This window comes from Tursiops truncatus, chromosome 7, assembly GCF_011762595.2.
Source record: "Tursiops truncatus isolate mTurTru1 chromosome 7, mTurTru1.mat.Y, whole genome shotgun sequence".
Taxonomy (NCBI): Eukaryota; Metazoa; Chordata; class Mammalia; order Artiodactyla; family Delphinidae; genus Tursiops; species Tursiops truncatus.
Window position 1 is genome coordinate 36,567,999 of NC_047040.1, and position 20,967 is coordinate 36,588,965.

Genomic DNA, 20,967 nt, shown 5'->3' on the forward strand with positions numbered 1-20,967 from the left:
ACTTTTCAGAGAAGGTGAAAACCAGAAATTCTGCATGCAAGTTGCATTTGGTTCCTAAGGCTGCATGGCTGAGTGACTGAGCAGTGTAAACAACAGGTACACATTGTCTCCCAGTTCTGGGGGCTGCAAGTCTGAGACCAAGGTGTCAACAGGGATGGTTTCTTCTAAGGACTGTGGGAAAGAATCTGTTCCATGCCTCTCCCCTAGCTTTTGGTGCTTTCCTGGCAAACATCATTCCCTGTTTTGTCGAAAGCATCGCCCAGTCTGCCTTCATCTTCACATGGTGATCTCCCTGTGTGCATGTCTGTGTCCAAATTTCCCCTTTTTATAATGGCACCAGTCATACTGGATTGGGGGCCCACTCCACTCCAGTATGACATCATCTTAACTACTTACATTTACAATGACATCTATTTCCAAATAAGATCACATCTAAGGTACTAGAGGTTAAGCCTTCAACATATGCATTTTGGGAGACAACTCAGCTCCTAACACAAGTTACTGATTTTAAAATGTTAGCAATCCTCTCCAATATTTTTTTTTAATTTTTAAAGACTTTTTAAAGGCAGTTTTAGGTTCACTGTAAAGTTAAGAAGAAGGAACAGAGATTTTCCACATACCCTCTGCCCCCACACATGCATAGCCTCCCCCATTTTTTTTTTACATCTTTATTGGAGTATAATTGCTTTACAATGGTGTGTTAGTTTCTGCTTTATAACAAAGTGAATCAGTTATACATATACATATGTTCCCATATCTCTTCCCTCTTGCGTCTCCCTCCCTCCCACCCTCCTCCCTATCCTACCCCTCTAGCTGGTCACAAACCACCGAGCTGATCTCCCTGTGCTATGTGGCTGCTTCCCACTAGCTATCTACCTTACGTTTGGTAGTGTATATATGTCCATGCCACTCTCTCACTTTGTCACAGCTTACCCTTCCCCCTCCCCATATCCTCAAGTCCATGCTCTAGTAGGTCTGTGTCTTTATTCCTGTCTTACCCCTAGGTTCTTCATGACATTTTTTTTTCTTAGATTCCATATATATGTGTTAGCATACGGTATTTGTCTTTCTCTTTCTGACTTACTTCACTCTGTATGACAGACTCTAGGTCCATCCACCTCATTACAAATAACTCAATTTCCTTCCTTTTTACGGCTGAGTAATATTCCATTGTATATATGTGCCACATCTTCTTTATCCATTCATCCGATGATCCCCCATTATTAACGTCCCTCGCCAGACTAGTACATTTGTTATGACTGATGACGAACCCACATTGACACATTATAATCACCCAAAGTCCATAGTTTACATTACAGTTTACTCTTGGTGTTTTGTATTCCATGAGTTTGGCCAAATATGTCATGACATGTGTCCATCGTTATGGTATCATACAGAGTATTTTCACTAACTTATTTTTAATCCACAGGCAGTCCATGTAAAAACATGCTTACAAGCCACACCTAGTCCGTGGGTCACAAGTTTGTAACTCTGGTTCAGTCTTTAGCCCTGAGATCTCAGCTGCTTCTGCTCTTAGGTGGTGTGCAGTGCATTCCTGAAGGTTAAGCCACTTCTTTGACCACCTTCAGGATTAGTCACTTTTATAAATGATAGATAACATCATTTGTAAAAATGAATATGTGCCGTCAAGCTCCTATTGTGCCTATTTCCTAACCTGGTCTGTCCTGACACTTAAAATGTATTATTATGTACAGAAAAGCGCTCAAGGTTATTCACCACAGTGCGGGCTTTTGTGGGGGGCTCTGAAGTCACTTAATTGTAATGAAGAGCTTTTTGTGTGTGAAATTTTTTGAAAAGCATTAGCGAATGGACCCAGATATTCCCAAACTGTGAATATTTAGTCAAACTTCATTCATATACATCTTATTCTGCATATTGCATTATAAATAATTAAGATGAAGATAAAATTGTAAAATATTCAGGATGATTTTTGTTTACAAATTATCAATTTTTTAACCTTCCACTGAATATAAAAATATGATGATGTGGTGTGCATTTTAAAAAACGGAACAAGATGAAATTTCACTAGAAATTAGAAAAAACGTTAAACTGAACATTTTAGGGTAAGAGATTAAAAAATATTTTACTACTTTGAAAATCTGTCCCTTTAACGAATTGAAACATGAAAGAAAGTTTTCAAAGTGGCTAATTACAGCTATTAAAATTGCATGAGGATTTTTTGTATTATCTATAAAAACTCAGCTTGCAGACTTTCACATGTCTATCTCTAGAGCGAATAAAACTATGAATAGGAAATTGCCCCTCACTTCCTCTCTTCTGGAAGTTTGCTGCATATTTTCACAACAGACAGGTTATGCTTTGCTCTAGATGAAAATTCAAATTATCTACAAAACACTACCCCCCTGCTTTGTTTAGGGTCTCATAGTTATGGGAGATGAATTGCTTGATTGTGTAGTTATTTACCAGATTTTGCTTTTACAGAATCAATAAATCAAGCCTGCTCTTTGGGAAAGTCATTGTTATAACCACCTCATAAGTTCTTTCATCGAGTGGGCCTTCTTATGCAATTCAGGTTTATAAGCACAGCTTCTTCACAAAGGTAAAACTCATGTTCATTTTTGCAAAGAAGAGTTAAGGAAAGCAAGGCTTTGGAAAGAACTCATGATAAGAGAACTAAAACATTCCTTTATCAATAATGTAACCGAATGGGGAAGCCCCGAGGTAACAGGCATTGCCACGTCAGGCACTCGGGCTACAAACACGGAACCTATGTTCATAGTCGTTTGCTCCTGTGGGCCAACTTGCTCAAGCTTGAACCCTTTTGTACTGCTCTTTAGGCCCTAGGTTTAGTACCAGTACCAATCTGGATTCTCAGTTGCAAACAGTAGATATTAACTCTGGCTTACTTATGCAGAAAAAAATAATTCATTGGAAAGATGTCAGGGAGTTTCCTGAGTCAATAAGAAGATTGGAGAACTAGGCTAAGAAAACTGGAGAATCAGGGAGACCAGGCAGCAAGAATCCAGTCAACCCAACCACAGACACTGTCTAGTTGGGATGATACAACTGGAATTGCAACCACTGAACCACTCACTAGTGACATCACTGGCACTACAGGTAGACCCCCCTGCCATGCTACAGGTCCCTTAACTTCTCTGTCACTATGGCCCCTGGATTGGATACGTTTAGGTCAAATCCATGCCTTTGCTCGAAAAAAACAAAAACAACTGTCTTACTTCGCTTTCCAAAAAGGAATGTGGAGCTTTCCCTCCCACTGATTCTGAAATTTCCTCAAAAGGGAAATGTACTTAGTTTTTGGGTTGCCAAAGCTGAACAAACGCCACTAAGCTCCACCCCATTAAGTCTCCAGTATTCATCTATACCTTTTTTAAACTTATAGTTCAAAAAATTACAATGCAATTGATCTTTCATAGAATCAATACACACACACACCTCCTCTTCAAGGGAGGACAACCCAAAATTTCATCATATAATGCCTCTGGCTCAAGCATGGGACTTTGGAATGATGTCCATTCTTCCTCTAGTTTTGTCACAGTCCTGAATGGATATTCTGGTACCTATGCATTACATTTTAGAGTTATCTATCACCACACCCTTGAAATTCAATAGTGGGAGATAGGAAGAATGAAACGGAAAAATAGTTAAACTATATACATAACACAGCATGAATGGAAAAGCAGGAAAAAGTTATAGTACTTGTTTTACTAGCTGGTCATGACAATATCTACAGTATATGACTTTCCTCCTTTCCAACTTATCTCAACCTATGCCTCAGCCAGTTGGGGTTCTTTAGTCAGTGACATAACCTAAATATTTACTTTTCAGGAATCTGTACCTTGATGTTTCTATTCACATGGGGTTCCACTGAATGTAACAACTGGATCTAGTTGTACAAAGAAGTATTGTATGAGATAACCTGTTTTGTGATAGTTGGTTTTGTTTGTTTGCCTGTTTTTAGAATCTCTCTCCTTCCTATTTCTCCTGACATGAAGATGTCAAAAAGACTAAGTAGAAGTATTCACTTCTAATTCAACAAAACCATTCTTATATATCTCTTGATGAAAACATTTCTCCTTCAGATGATAAAACCTCTAAAAAAGCAGAGTCCAGAATTATAAAGCAGAGACACAACATTTTGCCAATGGATAAATAGTTTTAATTACCAAAGGTGCCACACCACTGCCATTCCTTTGGAGATTGGAAAGAAACAGCAACATATATTGGTTCAGAATATACATTAGTTCAGAGGGTACATAGAACCTTATAAGACAGCATTCCAACTTGGCAGAGTGATTGTTCATCTGACAACTTACCAGAGTCTATTTTTATTTTTAACATCTTTATTGGAGTATAATTGCTTTACAATGGTGTGTTAGTTTCTGCTGTATAACAAAGTGAATCAGCTATACATATACATATATTCCCATTTCTCTTCCCTCTTGCGTCTCCCTCCCACCCTCCCTATCCCACCCCTCTAGGTGGACACAAAGCACCAAGCTGATCTCCCTGTGCTATGTGGCTGCTTCCCACTAGCTATCTATTTTACATTCAGTAATGTATATATGTCCATGCCACTCTCTCAGTTTGTCCTAGCTTACCCTTCCCCCTCCCGTGTCCTCAAGCCCATTCTCTATAGCTGCATCTTTATTCCTGTCCTGTCCCTAGGTTCTTCAGAACCACTTTTTTTTTTTTTTTTAGATTCCATATCTATGTGTTAGCATACGGTTTTTGTTTTTCTCTTTCTGACTTGCTTCACTCTGTATGACAGTCTCTAGATCCATCCACTTCACTGCAAATAACTCAATTTCAGCTCTTTTTATGGCTGAGTAATATTCCATTGTATACATGTGCCACATCTTCTTTATCCATTCATCTGTCAATGGATACTTAGGTTGCTTCCATGTCCTGGCTATTGTAAATAGAGCTGCAATGAACATTGTGGTACATGACTTTTTTTGAATTACAGTTTTCTCAGAGTATATGCCCAGTAGTGGGATTGCTGGATCATATGGTAATTCTATTTTTAGTTTTTGAAGGAAGCTCCATACTGTTCTCCATAGTGGCTGTATCAATTTACATTCCCACCAACAGTGCAAGAGGGTTCCCTTTACTCCTCACCCTCTCCAGCATTTATTGTTTGTAGATTTTTTGATGATGGCCATTCTGACCAGTGTGAGGTGATACCTCATTGTAGTTTTGATTTTCATTGCTCTAATGATTAGTGATGTTGAGCATCCTTTCATGTGTTTGTTGGTAATCCATATATCTTCTTTGGAGAAATGTCTATTTAGGTCCTCTGACCATTTTTGGATTGGATTGGTTTTTTTTTTTTTTTTTTTTTGATATTGAGCTGCATGAGCTGCTTGTATATTTTGGAGATTAATCCTTTGTCAGTTGCTTCATTTTCAAATATTTTCTCCCATTCTGAGGGTTGTCTTTTCACACTGTTTATGGCTTCCTTTGCTTTAAGTTTCATTTTGTCCCATTTGTTTATTTTTGTTTTTATTTCCATTTCTCTAGGAGGTGGGTCAAAAAGGATCTTACTGTGATTTATGTCATAGAGTGTTCTGCCTATGCTTTCCTCTTAAGAGTTTTATAATGTCTGGCCTTACATTTAGGTCTTTAATCCATTTTGAGTTTATTTTTGTCTATGGTGTTAGGAAGTGTTCTAATTTCCTTCTTTTACACATAGCTGTCCAGTTTTCCCAGCACCACTCATTGAAGAGACTGTCTTTTCTCTATTTTATATTCTTGCCTCCTTTATCAAAGATAAGGTGACCATATGTGCATGGGTTCATCTCTGGGCTTTCTATCTCGTTCCATTGATCTGTATTTCTATTTTTGTGACAGTACCATACTGTCTTGATTACTGTAGCATTGTAGTATAGCCTGAAGTCCAGGAGCCTGATTCCTCCAGCTCCGTTTTTCTTTCTCAAGATTGCTTTTGCTATTTGGGCTCTTTTGTGTTTCCATACAAATTGTGAAATTTGTTGTTCTAGTTCTGTGAAAAATGCCATTGGTAGTTTGATAGGGATTGCCTTGAATCTGTAGATTGCTTTGGGTAGTATAGTCATTTTCACAATGTTGATTCTTCCTATCCAAGAACATGGTATATCTCTCCATCTGTTTGTATGGTCTTTAATTTCTTTCATTAGTGTCTTATAGTTTTCTGCATACAGGTCTTTTGTCCCCTTTGGTAGGTTCATTCCTAGGTATTTTATTCTTTCTGTTGCAATTTACCATAGTCTTAATTGGCCTTTTTAGTATTCTATAAGTAAAACCGAGCAGGATCCTGTGGGGAGCTTCCCAGGGACAGACACCCTCCCTACCCTCCCTGCTGTGTCCCTCACCTCTTGTTTGTAGAAAAGCTTTAGCCTCCTAGGCCTTCCCCAAGTTCCAAAGAGCAAATTTAATCAGAGATGTGAGGAAATGAAGAAACAAAGGAGAACAGTCAAGCAAGACAAAACAATAACTGTTTAGCCATAAAACAACATCAAGGACCTTTGGTTCCTCCTCAAGGGCTATAGATAATATCCTGAACCATATCCTTAAGTTGTTTTGCAAATATTAAAACCTCCACCAGGTGGAAGAAGTTAACTGCATGCCGACCACCAGCAAGTAGACCCCAGACCAGTTGGAACCAAAAGGTTGATGACTGAGATTCCCTAAACCTCACTCTGTTACCTCACCATCAACCAAGCAGAGAATTGTGCATGAGCTGATCACACACCCTGTGACCCTCTCCCTGACACTGTTTGAAAAATAGGAAAATAGTTTATAGTTAGGTTAATTCATTCAATAAATATTTATTACATGCCTAGTGTATCCAGGCATTGTTAGTCTCAGGAAGATTCAATCAAAAATTACATACATAATTCCTGCCCCCATGAAGGTTCAGTCTAGGTGGAGATATGGCCAAATAAGCAGACATTTATAATATCATGTAATAAATTTTATAAAATTTTATAGACTGCTACAGAGACACACAGAAAGAACACTTAATCCAAATTGGGTAGGTTTGAAGACTTGGTCAGAAATGAGGTTTTAGGTAAAGTAACATCTAAACTGAAACCTAATGAATAAGTAGGGGTTAACTTGGTAAACGGCAAAAGAGGAATAGATGCATAAGAAGATAATGATTGGGTGGAGGAAAACAAGGGGTCTGGCTGGAGCACAGGCTACACAGAGTAGAGTGTGAGTAAATAGTGATGGAGCTGGTGAGGTGACTGGGCATGTCGGGTTGAGAAGTCTTGTGAGACACATTAAGGAGGAAAAACTTTATCTTGAGCTCACTATAAAGCCATAAATACTTGTTTAGGAAAGTAGCATGATCATTTTGGGGCTTGAAACCATTGTTCTGTGGCAGTATGGAGAATTATCTAGAGGCAGGTAAGATGGAAACAAAGAGACCAAATAAGAGGAAACTGTCATCATCAGGAATGATAATGGCCTGAAATTATGTCTAAAGAATACCAACATGGAGAGAAGTAGATGGAATTTATTTAAAATTAGGAAGTGAAAACAAAAATATTTGGCAATTATCTGATATGCATGATGAGGAAGACAAATGAGTCAAGGACAACCTAGGCTTGTCTGGCTTGGGTTACTTAGTGATGAAGATGCCATCTACTCTGAGAGAGAACAAATATAGATCAGATGAGTGGTGAGGGGATGCTGAGTTAAATTCATGACATACTGAATTGGAATTTTCTGTGACATGTTTCAGTGGAAATGTCTAAAAGGTATTTGGAGATAAGAATCTGAAGTCTGGAGAGATGGCCAGGCAGGGGCTCTAAATTCCATAGTCGCCAACACATGGGCTGTAAATAAGGGTAATGTGCTGTCTGAGATCAGACAGGAAGACTATATAGAGTGAGAGGGGATGAAGGAGCATCTTCATCTGGGAAGATGGAGAACTCCTCGGTCGTAAAGATGGGAAGAAGCAGAGTTGAGGGCAGATGTAAGTCACGGTGTGGTATGTAAGTCAGAAATTTGATTGAATTTTGTGGGAACTGGGAGGCCAGGTCATCACTGGGAAAGTACATCAAGGGAAACATGAAAGAGAGAAATGACCAGAAAACAGAAGAATTGTTAGAGAGTTAGTTGGGTCTGGAGTCCAGGAATTTATAGCCATTTCAGACTATAGGGCAGAGGAAGCTTTCTCTCTCTTCCAGTCAGAACTCTCAGTGGCCCTGGTGTAGACTCAGAGAGGACACAAAGGAAAGGCTGGTGTAGACTCAGAGAGAACACAAAGGAAAGGACTGAATGATGAAAAGGGATGACAGAAATCTTGACTCACACAAGCCAATTTACAGAGCAAAGAACAAATGGAAACAAGAATATGTGTTTTAATAGACAAAGAGTGTCCTGCCCTCTCCATTCTTTTTGAAATATTTCCTCAAAAGACAGATAACTACACTGCAAGATAGATCAAATTAGTATTGTGTTGTTGCTATTGTTGTTGTTTTTTAAAGAATGAAGTTTAAGATACAAGCATCCAGGAAGAAGACAAGAGCAAAGCAAAGCAAAACAAAACAAAAAATGTTTCTCTACAACGTAAATAAAAATCAGGCTATTTTTGGACTTCTGTAACACTAAATGGAAGAAAACAGAGTTTTGAGAGGGAAAAAGTGACCTAAAGGAACTACGTTATACGTTTGTATTTATTATTTAAAAGAAAATACTTTGTTACTCACAATATCCAATTGAGGATAAAAAACCTTGAGCGTCCCCAAATAGAGCGCCTTAAGGGACTCTTTCCATCTTGCAGTTCAACAAGGATCATCCTACTTGTCTGCTCATCTGCCTATGAATCTGGAAAGGTGATTCAATATCTCATGTTGCTTTATGGTTCGGGGGAGGGGTCCATCTTTTCTTAATCATTATCTTCAGGGTTCTGTAGTTTAGCAATGGTCAGGAAGACTTGCTCCAGCGTTATCTATGGAAATAATCTTCTAAATTGAATTGCTCTTTAGCTTCCTCCAAAATACCAAACACCTTTTCCCAGTTAAGGTTCATGTTGAGAATGTTGTAATTAAGGACCCCTTGATTCTCTGCTTTAATACCTTACCAATAACTCTTATGCAGAAGCTTCTCCAATAGTTTCTTAGTGTATGTGAAATTTTTGTTTGTATAGTTTTCAGGCAGAGCCGTTGGGAACAATCTCCTCTAAATTCTTATGTGTTCATAACTGTGAATTTTATTCTTGAAGGTCATTTTGGCTGTGTATAAAATCTTTGGCTTGCATTTTTCTTAGCATAAAATGTTTTGTCACAAAATCTGAGATCAATCTTTCTTTCCTTTGTCTTTTTAACTTGATAGCCAAAGCTCTGTCACCCTTTGTTATTAAAATACAATAGTTATATTGGAATATTCCTTGGTGTTGACAATATTGGGTCAATTTTTCAGGCTGTCCTTTCAGTAAGTAGGTTTGTCTTCTCTCAGGAAATTTTCTTGAATGATAGTCTTTAGTATTTGTTCTTTTCTGTAGCTTTTCTTTTTTTCTTTGTGGGCTATTTTCATAGATGTGTTGGATTGTCCTTACTTTGCCTCTCTCTTATTTTCCCTCTTGAATACTTGTCTTCTTTTTTGTTTGATGGTTTTCTGTTTTTCTCCTTGCCAATCTCCATTTCCCCTGTACTTTCTGTGTTGTCTATTTGTACTTGATAGTGAAGTATTTCTGAAATGTTTACTTAAAAAATTCTCTCCAATACTGTCAGCTATCTTTGCATTTGTACTTATTCTGAATTAAAAGTCAGTATTTAATCTGTGAAGGCAAAATAAAGGCAATCTTAGATAATATAAAGGCTTGAGAAATTTAATACTCATATCCTCTTTTTGAAAAAAAAATTGAAGATCTATTCAACAGACTTAGAGGTAATGAAAATCAAACGTTCGATAACATAGTATTCTTGAAAGATTCCATAGACTCTGAAGCCAATTAAACAGAGAAATAAATTAGAATAATTGTAAATCTAACAGAATTCTAAATGCAAATGCTAAAAGGTATTTTTTAAAAAGCTATGTAATATTTTTGAATAAAATAGAAAATATATAAATCGTACACTTAATGCATTCAGGGTTTATATGAGCAAAAAGAAACAAAATGTTGTTATGTTTAGCCATTAAAAAATTAGAGAAAGCACAATTACGCAAAATTTGCCACAAGAGAGTTTACTATTGACAGGTATTTTTGTAAATCTATTATGGCTATATAACCATAAAGCTTAATACTTTAATAATAGGAATTTCTAATACTTATTTAACGAAAGCAGATTTTGAAATAATCTAATAATTGTAGAAAAATGTACAATTATCAAAAAATTACTACTAAATACAATGTAACAATTCTAGTTATTTTTATACAAAAAATTTCTGTACTGTTTAATTATTGCAAAAGTTGCAAGCCTCTTAATTGACAGTCAGTACAATCGTGTATCAAAACCTGACAAGAATACCATATAAAAAAAAACTACAGACCAGTTTCATTTGTAAGTAAAGAAACCTGTTCTATACATTCTATACTAGAATATATAATATATACTAGAACATATAATATTATTCTAGTATATTCTATACTAATTATTCTATACTAGCAAATCTTTTAAAATGCCTTCTTAATTTTTTTCCAATTCTAAAAGTAATACATGTCATAGCAACTAAAATAATTTAAAAATAAAATTCTAGCAACGAGTATCCTAAGGACTGTTAAGAGAATAATATTCCAAGGACAAGTAAGTTTCATTCCAGTAGCATAAAAATGCTTCAGTATTAGAAATAAATTAGTGTCTGGGGGGGGGGGTCTTCATTATCTCAGGATAATAGGAGATGATCTTTAGAAGTTAATTCAGTTAAAATAGAAAGCATACATACATAGTAGGTAGTTTCAAAAGATAAAAACTTTTATTGGGATTTTATCTAAAACAAATTTTTGAAATGTATTTGCTTACATCTAACAAAATACAGCTTGGAATTGAAGTTATGAGCTAATTTCATACTAAAATAAAAATAAATTAAATGTTAAGAATTTTTTAAAGTATTTCTCAAATAAAATTATATGACCACATTTTCATAATTATCATAGAAAAGTCCTTCTGGCAAAATTTCTAGAGGACTCCATTCATTTTCCAAGGAACTTTTGATCCACTGAGAGTCAAAGCATTCTCTCTCAAATGCATTTAATGTTGTCAACCTTTTTGATGTTTCCTTCTTTACACACTGTACTGGTTTAAATCTCTCAGAACCTTTTGTTTCAGTGGATTTGAGCATGATCCTAGCAGTTGTTCAACATTTTTTTTTCAATTTCATGAAATCATATGTATTTTTATAACATTTGCTATTTTGCTTTACAATTGATTTGGATTGTTTAATATTTAGTGTCTAAAGTCAATATAACATATAAAATTAATATTACAATGAGATAAGCTCATGAGAAAGGGACTAAATCTAAAAGTGTTCAATTATTAGTGAATATCTTTGCATTCTGGTGACATTTATACCCTTACATAATATTAGGAGCTCAGGGGACTTAAATAATAAATAATGTATCAGTGAGACCACATATTCCCCCTCGCTCCTACCTCATACACTTCATAAATCTTTATTTTACCATAGGAAAGGGGGGGAAACGAGAATATGTATCTCAAAAATTTCAAATACACGTATTCAGGAAAAAAATCATACCTCATTAGGAAAAAAAATCATATACACCTGATAGATAAATAATTGTTTAACAAGATTTTTTAAAATCTCAAACTTACAGTTGTTTGGTCAATGGGGTAATACTAGAAGCATTATCATTAAAAATCGGTCTAAGACAAAGTCAATTTCTAGCACCACTACAATTTAACGTAGTTTTGGAAGTTTTGATCAAATCAATAAGACTAGAAAAATGAATGAGACAAATTTCTTGGAAATGGATAAAATTATTAATATTTAAAATGAAATGACTGAATAATTAGAAAAGCTAAGAGAATAAACTAAAATATTGCTGAAACAACAAGGGAAATTCCTCTTCTATTTAGCAGCAAAAATCAGGCCAAAAAGTATCAAGGAGTTACTTTAGTCATACTAGCAGAAAAACACATAAAATATTAGAATATTTAGCCAAATAATGAACAGAACCTACATGAAGAAAAGTACACAACTTTACTGAAGGACATGAAGAAGACAAATAAATGTAGAAATAAATATGTTACTGGAAGGAAAGACTTGATATTGTCAAGATGTCATTTGCCCTCATATAATTTATATAAGTAATGCAATCATAATCCCTTCATGGGAAACATCATAAAATAATTCTAATTTTCACCTGGAAGAATACACTGACAAAATTAGCCAAGAAGAAGAAAGGAAAAAGACAAGTAATGAAGGAAACTTGCATTGTCAGAAATAAAAATATAACATTACCATAGTGAGAAACACAGAGGTACTTGCTCAGGAAACGACAAATCATTGGAACATAATGGAAACTCTAGAAACAAGATGTTTACACACACAGTATAACAAGATACCATGTAAATTATAATGTTGACACATAAAATCATTAAGGAAGTACTGAATTAACAAATAATCCTGGGACATTTTTAGTTGGAAAACAATTTATTGGTTTTAGAATCAGGGCTACTCAACAATAAATAAAATTTGGATCTGATTTTGGACTCTGGGACAATAGGTACTTGGACATTTTTTGGAAGTCATTCATGGTTGAAATAGTACAAAAGCAGGTATGAATGCAAAAAACTATAAAGAAATGGACTGCATAAAAACTTTGAGGAATTAATATATTTATGGGCAGAAAAGGAAAGAGCCTGTGAAGAGACCCTGGGTCCTCAAAGTCTAGAAAGCAAACAGTAGCAAGAAGGAGGCACTGTAAGAAACTTTAATTGGGAATAATTGCGCCTCAGATAAACCTCATTGGCTACGATACTGCCACTGCACAAAGCTGTAAGAAACTTTAAAAACATTAGAGAGACTTAAGAAAACACTGGATTTGACAATAGTCATTGGTGTTTTGTGAAAGAGCAAAAATTTTAAAGTAAAGGATAAAGTAGAGAATAAAGAATTGCATTCAAAGGTAGACTCTGGGGCTTCCCTGGTGGCGCAGTCATTGAGAGTCCGCCTGCCGATGCAGGGGACATGGGTTCGTGCCCCGGCCAGGGAAGATCCCACATGCTGCGGAGCGGCTGGGCCCGTGAGCCATGGCCACTGAGCCTGCGCGTCCGGAGCCTGTGCTCCGCAACGGGAGAGGCCACAACAGTGAGAGGTCCGCGTACCACACACACACAAAAAAGGTAGACTCTGTATTTAAATTATTTGGCTGTGAAACAGAGAAGAGGTGACAAAAGTATGTTTATAGACTATCATGCTAGGCCCTTACAAGTTTCTTAACCTTTACTTTTGCTTTTAACTTTTTTAGCACACTACCTTTGGTGGGGGTAGTAGTTAAGTTTACTGACATGATTTATATGGTACCATTCATCCATTTTGGTTATACTGTTCCATGAACTGTCATGTAACCACCACCACCATCACGACCATAGGATATTTTCATCACCCGCAAAAGCTCCGTCTCTTTGCAGTGAGCCCTCATCCCCACCCTGAACCCATGGCACCCACTGAACTCTTTTCAGTCCCTACAGCCTTGCCTTTTCCAGAGTGCAATATAAACAAACACATATAGTATACAGCTTCTTGAGTCTGACTTCCTTCACGTAGCATAATACTTTTGACATTCATCCATGCTTTGCATGTACCCTTTTTATTACTAAGTAGTATTCTATTTTACAAGTATGACATGATTTCATTGCCACCAAAGTAATCCTTACAACTAACTACTGAAGGAAATGCCATTATTTCCATTTTACTGAAGATAAAACTGTGGATCCATGAGGTCAATCAGCCTCCTGAAATCCAGGGCTAATAGGAGCTGGACCTGGGATTCATACCCAGGCCTGTCTAACTCCAAGACACAGGGACAGCCCACACCTTAGAGACTGAAAAAAGAAAAAAAGCAAGGAATGATGGCAGGTCCAGAAGATGGAACAAATGATGATTTTTAAAACTTTTATTAATAATTTGTTTTTCATTAAAAACAAAATAAAATGTTTTTGATAAGACAAACTTGTGCTTGCTCAAGTTTCACACCTCCCCTACCCCGTTTTGTATATTTCAATATTTTCAAAGATAATGTAAGAATTTGGGGGAATTCAGTCCTCTTTGCACCCCTGGAACACTTTAAAGAGCTTAAAGCAAATTGAACTTCTGATTTGGATCCGTTCCTGGGGGCCATTTGCTACAGCCCCATGCTTCCATCAAACGTACAGTGCGTGATCAGAAGGACTCATACTATACATAGAAAAAGGACAAACTGCATTTGAGTCTGTTCATTTCTAAATTTAACAGTTCATTTTTGTGTTTATGTAGAGCAGCATCAAAGCTCTGCTTTGCCAATACTGGATTTTATTTAATTCTTAGATTTATACTAATTCATCCATTGCCTGACTTTTGCAAATCGCATCTCCTTGCAGGAATGATTTTGTGCACATTTAGAAAACAAGCTGATCAGAATTCCCACTGCCTTTGGTCCCACAGCAAGTTCCCCTCCTTTTTTTTTTTTTTTAGCATCTTTATTGGAGTATAATTGCTTTACAATGGTGTGCTAGTTTCTGCTTTATAACAAAGTGAATCAGGTATACATATACATATGTTCTCATATCTCTTCCCTCTTGCGTCTCCCTCCCTCCCACCCTCCCTATCCCACCCCTCTAGGTGGTCACAAAGCACCGAGCTGATCTCCCTGTGCTATGCGGCTGCTTCCCACTAGCTATCTATTTTACGTTTGGTAGTGTATATATGTCCATGCCACTCTCTCACTTTGTCACAGCTTACCCTCCTTTTTTTGAAGATAATACAGGCACCCTGCAAGGGCCACCACCAGGGAATGTGTTTCACATCACAACACAGATGGCTCGTTTACACCATTTCCCCTGCTCAGGGAAATTTTTAGGGATGAAATCAAATTTTTCTTTTCGTGGCATGATGTGTCTTGTAATCCCATTCTAGTCAAAACCTGGTTTTTCCCTTGAAGTACAGTAGGAAACTATTCTGTTTCATTCCTTTTAACATATGAAGACACAGGAATTGGAACAAACAGTTACCCACCCCCAGCTGCTTGCCAACTTTTAAATAATTCTTTCAATAATCATCCTAAAAGTCAGCACCCACCTTAAGGCTCACAAAGTGACATCTAGATCTTCCCTCTTGAATTTGGAGCATTTAACTCATTAATATAGAAAGGATTCGGGTCAGTCTCTTTTTACGTGAAACATTATTGGTAAAAGCTAGAACAATTGTTTTCAGCCTTTACTGTAACTTGGAATTAGCTGAGGAGCTTTTAAAATATAGTGTTGCCCGGACCCCAGCACCGCAATTGCCCACACAATTTTGTGAGGGTAAGAGGAGGTTCTGAGCATCAAAATTTATAAAGTTTCCTCAGGAGATTTTAATGAATAGCTCAGGTAAAATGTTTTTTAACTGGTCTAGAATCTCTAATCAAACATTCAGTAAGACGCCAATAGAGAAATTTATTTGCAGCACTCCCCCCTCCTTGGAGGGCTCAGTCCCTGCACGCAATTTTCTGGAGGGGTCGACCCCAGTGCACCCCCCTTCTGGAGAGGTAGTTGGCGCTGAAGCCAGGCAGGATTTGGGGGGCACTCAGAATCCTTCTGACGGAGCTCTGCATTTGAAGCCTGGATGCAGGAGTTTTCAGAAAAAGACGGTGCTGTGCATGATGGCTGTTTGCCTTGATAGATAGACCCCTGAGTCACAAAGGACACTTTGATGCCACCCATGGACTTCCTCATATGCTTCACTGACACACGGCACAGTGTCATCCTTTTCAGAGAGAAGAGTTCAGAGGATTCTTCTCTTGCTGTGATCACTGAGATTTTACAGGGCACTACTTTCAAGAAGACTGAAGCTGGGGGCACCTTCAAGATGGCGAAAGATTAAGACGTGAAGATCACCTTCCTCCCCACAAATACATCAAAACTACATCTACATGTGGAACAACTCCTACACAGCACCTACTGAACACTGGCAGAAGACCTCAGACTTCCCAAAAGATGCCCTCAGGTGACCTACACTCAGTGGCAGGGCCAAATCCAAAGCTGAACCCAAGGAGTTGTGCGAACAAAGAAGAGAAAAGGAAATTTCTCCCAGCAGCCTCAGGAGCAGTGGATTAAATCTCTACAATCAACTTGATGTACCCTGCATCTCTGCAATACCTGAACAGACAACAAATTATACCAAAATTGAGGGAGTGGAATTTGGGAGCAAGTGTAGACTTGGGGTTTGCTGTATGTGACTGACTAGTTTCAGATTTATATGTTTATCTTAGTTTAGTTTTTAGCGCTTGTTATCATTGGTAGATTTGTTTATAGATTTGGTTGCTCTCTTCCTTTTTTATTATATATATATATATATTTTTTTTCTTTTTCTCATTTTGTGAGTGTCTATGTGTATGCTTCTTTGTGTGATTTTGTCTGTATAGCTTTGCTTTTGCCACTTATCCTAGGGTTCTGATTGGTTTTTTTTTTTTTTTGGTTTCTTCGTTTTTTAGTATAGTTTTTAGCGCTTCTTATTATTGAAGGATTTATTTTTTGCTGTGATTGCTCACTTCTTTCTTTCTTAATTACTTATTTATTTATTTATTTATTTATTTATTTATTTTTGCGGTATGTGGCCTCTCCCATTGCGGAGCACAGGTTCTGGACGCGCAGGCTCAACGGCCATGGCTCACGGGCCCAGCCGCTCCGTGGCATGTGGGATCTTCCTGGACCGGGGCACGAACCCATGTCCCCTGCATCGGCAGGCGGACTCTCAACCACTGCACCACCAGGGAAGCCCTACTTTTTTATTTTTAGTGATTTTATTTTATTTACTTTTTCATTTCTTTCTTTCTTTCTTACTTACATCCTTTCATTTTTTTCTTCCTTTTCTTCTGAGCCGTGTGGCTGACAGGGTCTTTGTGCTGTGGCCGGGTGTCAGGCCTGAGCCTCTGAGGTGGGAGAGCCTAGTTCAGGACATTGGTCCACAAGAGATCTCCTGGCCCCACGTAATATCAAATGGTAAAAACTCTCCCAGAGATCACCATCTCAATGCTAAGACCCAGCTCCACTCAACCAGCAAGCTACAGTGCTGGACACCCTATGCGAAACAACTAGCAAGACAGGAACACAAACCCACGCATTAGCAGAGAGGCTGCTTAAAATCATAATAAGTTCACAGACACCCCAAAACACACCACCAGACGTGGTCCTGCCCACAAGAAAGACAAGATCCAGCCTCATCCACCAGAACACAGGCACTAGTCCCCTCCACCAGGAAGCCTACACAACCGACTGAACCAACTTTACTACTGGGACCAGACACCAAAAACAATGGGAACTACAAACCTGCAGTCCGTGAAATGGAGACCCCAAACACAGCAAGTTAAGCAAAATGAGAAGACATAGAAATACACAACAGATGAAGAAGCAAGGTAAAAACCCACCACATCAAACAAATGAAGAGGAAATAGGCAGACTACCTGAAAAAGAATTCAGAGTACTGATAGTAAAGATGATCCAAAATCTTGGAAATAGAATGGAGAAACTACAAGAAACGTTTAACAAGGACCTAGAAGAACTAAAGAGCAAACAAGCAATGATGAACAACACAATAAATGAAATTAAAAATTCTTTAGAAGGAATCAGTAGCAGAATAACTGAGGCAGAAAAATGGATAAGTGACTTGGAAGATAAAGTAGTGGAAATAACTACTGCAGAGCAGAATAAAGAATGAAAAGAATTGAGGACAGTCTCAGAGACCTCTGGGAGAACATTAAATGCACCAACATGTGAATTATAGGGGTACAAGAAGAAGAGAACAAAAAAGGGACTGAGAAAATATTTAAAGAGATTATAGGTGAAAACTTCCCTAATATGGGTAAGGAAATAGTCAATGAAGTCCAGGAAACGCAGAGAGCCCAATACAGGATAAATGTAAGGAGAAGCATGTGAAGACACATATTAATCAAACTACCAAAAGGTAAATACAAAGAAAAAAAATTAAAAGCAGCAAGGGAAAAACAACAAATAACATAAAAGGGAATCCCCACAAGGTTAACAGCTGATCTTTCAGCAGAAACTCTGCAAGCCAGAAGGGAGTGGCAGGACATATTTAAAGTGATGAAAGGGAAAATCCCACAACCAAGATTACTCTACCCAGCAAGGATCTCATTCAGATTCAACAGAGAAATAAAAACCTTTACAGACAAGCAAAAGCTAAGAGAATTCAGCACCACCAAACCAGCTCTACAACAAATGCTAAAGTAATTTCTCTAGGCAGGAAACACAAGAGAAGAAAAAGACAATAACAAACCCAAAACAATTAAGACAATGGTAATAGGAACATACATATCGATAACTACCTAAAATGTAAATGGATTACATGCTCCAACTGAAAGACATAGACTGGCTGAATGGATACAAAAACAAGACCTGTACATATGTTGTCTACAAGAGACCCACTTCAGACCTAGGGACACAACCAGACTGAAACTGAGGGGATGGAAAAAGATATTCCATGCAAGTGGACATCAAAAGAAAGCTGGAGTAGCAATTCTCATATCAGACAAAATAGACTTTACAATAAAGACTACTACAAGAGACAAAGAAGGACACTACATAATGATCAAGGGATCAATCCAAGAAGATGATATAACAACTGTAAATATTTATGCACCCAACATAGGAGCACCTCAATACTAAGGTAAATGCTAACAGCCGTAAAAGGGGAAATTGACAGTAATACAATCAAAGTAGGGGACTTTAACACCCCACTTTTACCAATGGACAGATGACCCAAAATGAAAATAAATAAGGAAACACAAGCTTTAAATGATACATTAAACACAATGGACTTAATTGATATTTATAGGACATTCCATCTAAAAACAACAGAATACACTTTCTTCTCAAGTGCTAATGGAACATTCTCCAGGATAGACCATATCTTGGGTCACAAATCAGGCCTTGGTAAATTTAAGAAAACTGAAATTGTATCAAGTATCTTTTCTCACCGAAACACTATGGGATTAGATATCAATTACCGGAAAAAATCAGTAAAAAATACAAACACATGGAGGCTAAACAATACACTACTTAAAAACCAAGAGATCACTGAATAAAACAAAGAGGAAATCAAAAAATACCTAGAAACAAATGACAATGAAAACACGATGGCCCCAAACCTATGGGATGCAGCAAAAGCAGTTCTAAGAGGGAAGTTTATAGCAATACAATCCTATCCCAAGAAAAAAGGAATATCTCAGATAAACAACCTAACCTTACACCTAAAACAATTAGAGAAAGAAGAACAAAAAATCCCCAAAGTTAGCAGAAGGAAAGAAATCATAAAGATCAGATCAAAATGTATGAAAAAGAAATGAAGGAAATGATAGCAAATATCGGTCTAACTAAAAGCTGGTTCTTTAAGAAGATAAACAAAATTGATAAACCATTAGCCAGACTCAAGAAAAAAAGGGAGAAGACTCAAATCAATAGAATTAGAAATGAAAAATGAGAAGTAACAAATGACACTGCAGAAATACAAAGGATCATGAGAGAGTACTACAAGCAACTATATGCCAATAAAATGGACAACCTAGAAGAAATGGACAAATTCGTAGAAAAGCACAAACTTCCAAGACTGAACCAGGAAGAAAGAGAAAATATAAACAGACCAATCACAAGCACTGAAATTGAGACTGTAATTAAAAATCTTCCAACAAACAAAAGCACAGGGAGGAACACTCTCAAACTCATGCTATGAGGTCAACATCACCCTGATACCAAAACCAGACAAGATGTCACAAAAAAAGAAAACTACAGGCCAATATCACTGATGAAAATAGATGCAAAAATCCTCTACAGAATACTACCAAACAGAATCCAACAGTACATTCAAAGGATCAAACACCATGATCAAATGGTGTTTATCCCAGGAATGCAAGTATTCTTCAATATATGCAAATCATTCAATATGATAAACCACATTAACAAATTGACAGAGAAAAACTGTATGATATCTCAATAGATGCAGAAAAAGCTTTCGACAAATGCAACACCAATTTATGATAAAAACCCTCCAGAAAGTAGGCATAGATGGAACTTACCTCAACATAATAAAGGCCATATATGACAAACCCACAGGCAACATCGTCCACAATGGTGAACAACTGAAACCATTTCCACTAAGATTAGGAACAAGACAAGGTTGCCCACTCTCACCACTATTATTCAACATTGTTTTGGAATTTTTAGGCCACAGCAATCAGAGAAGAAAAATAAATAAAAGGAATCCAAATCAGAAAAGAAGTAAAGCTGTCACTGTTTGCAGATGACATGATACTATACATAGAGAATCCTAAAGATACTACCAGAAAACTACCAGAGCTCATCAATGAATTTGATAAAGTAGCAGGATACAAAATTAATGCACAGAAATGTCTTGCATTCCTATACACTAATGAAAAATCTGAAAGATAAAGTAAGAAAACACTCCCATTTACCATTGTAACAAAAAGAATAAAATACCTAAGAATAAACCTACCTAAGGAGACAAAAGGCCTGCATGCAGAAAACTATAGGACACTGCTGAAAAAAATTAAAGACGATACAAACAGATGGAGAGATATACCATGTTTTTGGATTGGAAGAATCAACAATGTGAAAATGACTATACTACTCACAGCAATCTACAGATTCAGTGCAATCCCTATCAAACTACCAATGGCATTTCTCACAGAACTAGAACATAAAATTTCATAATTTGTTTGGAAACACAGAAGATCCCCAATAGCCAAAGCAATCTTGAGAAAGAAAAACGGAGCTGGAGGAATCATGCTCCCTGACTTCAGAC

General features: G+C 37.1%; 1 pseudogene; it reads right to left on the reverse strand.

The window, feature by feature from the left end:
* Nucleotides 1-12,871: 12,871 nt before the first annotated feature.
* Nucleotides 12,872-12,948, reverse strand: LOC141279224 (U4 spliceosomal RNA; annotated as a pseudogene).
* Between the last annotated feature and the right edge of the window lie 8,019 nt (nt 12,949-20,967).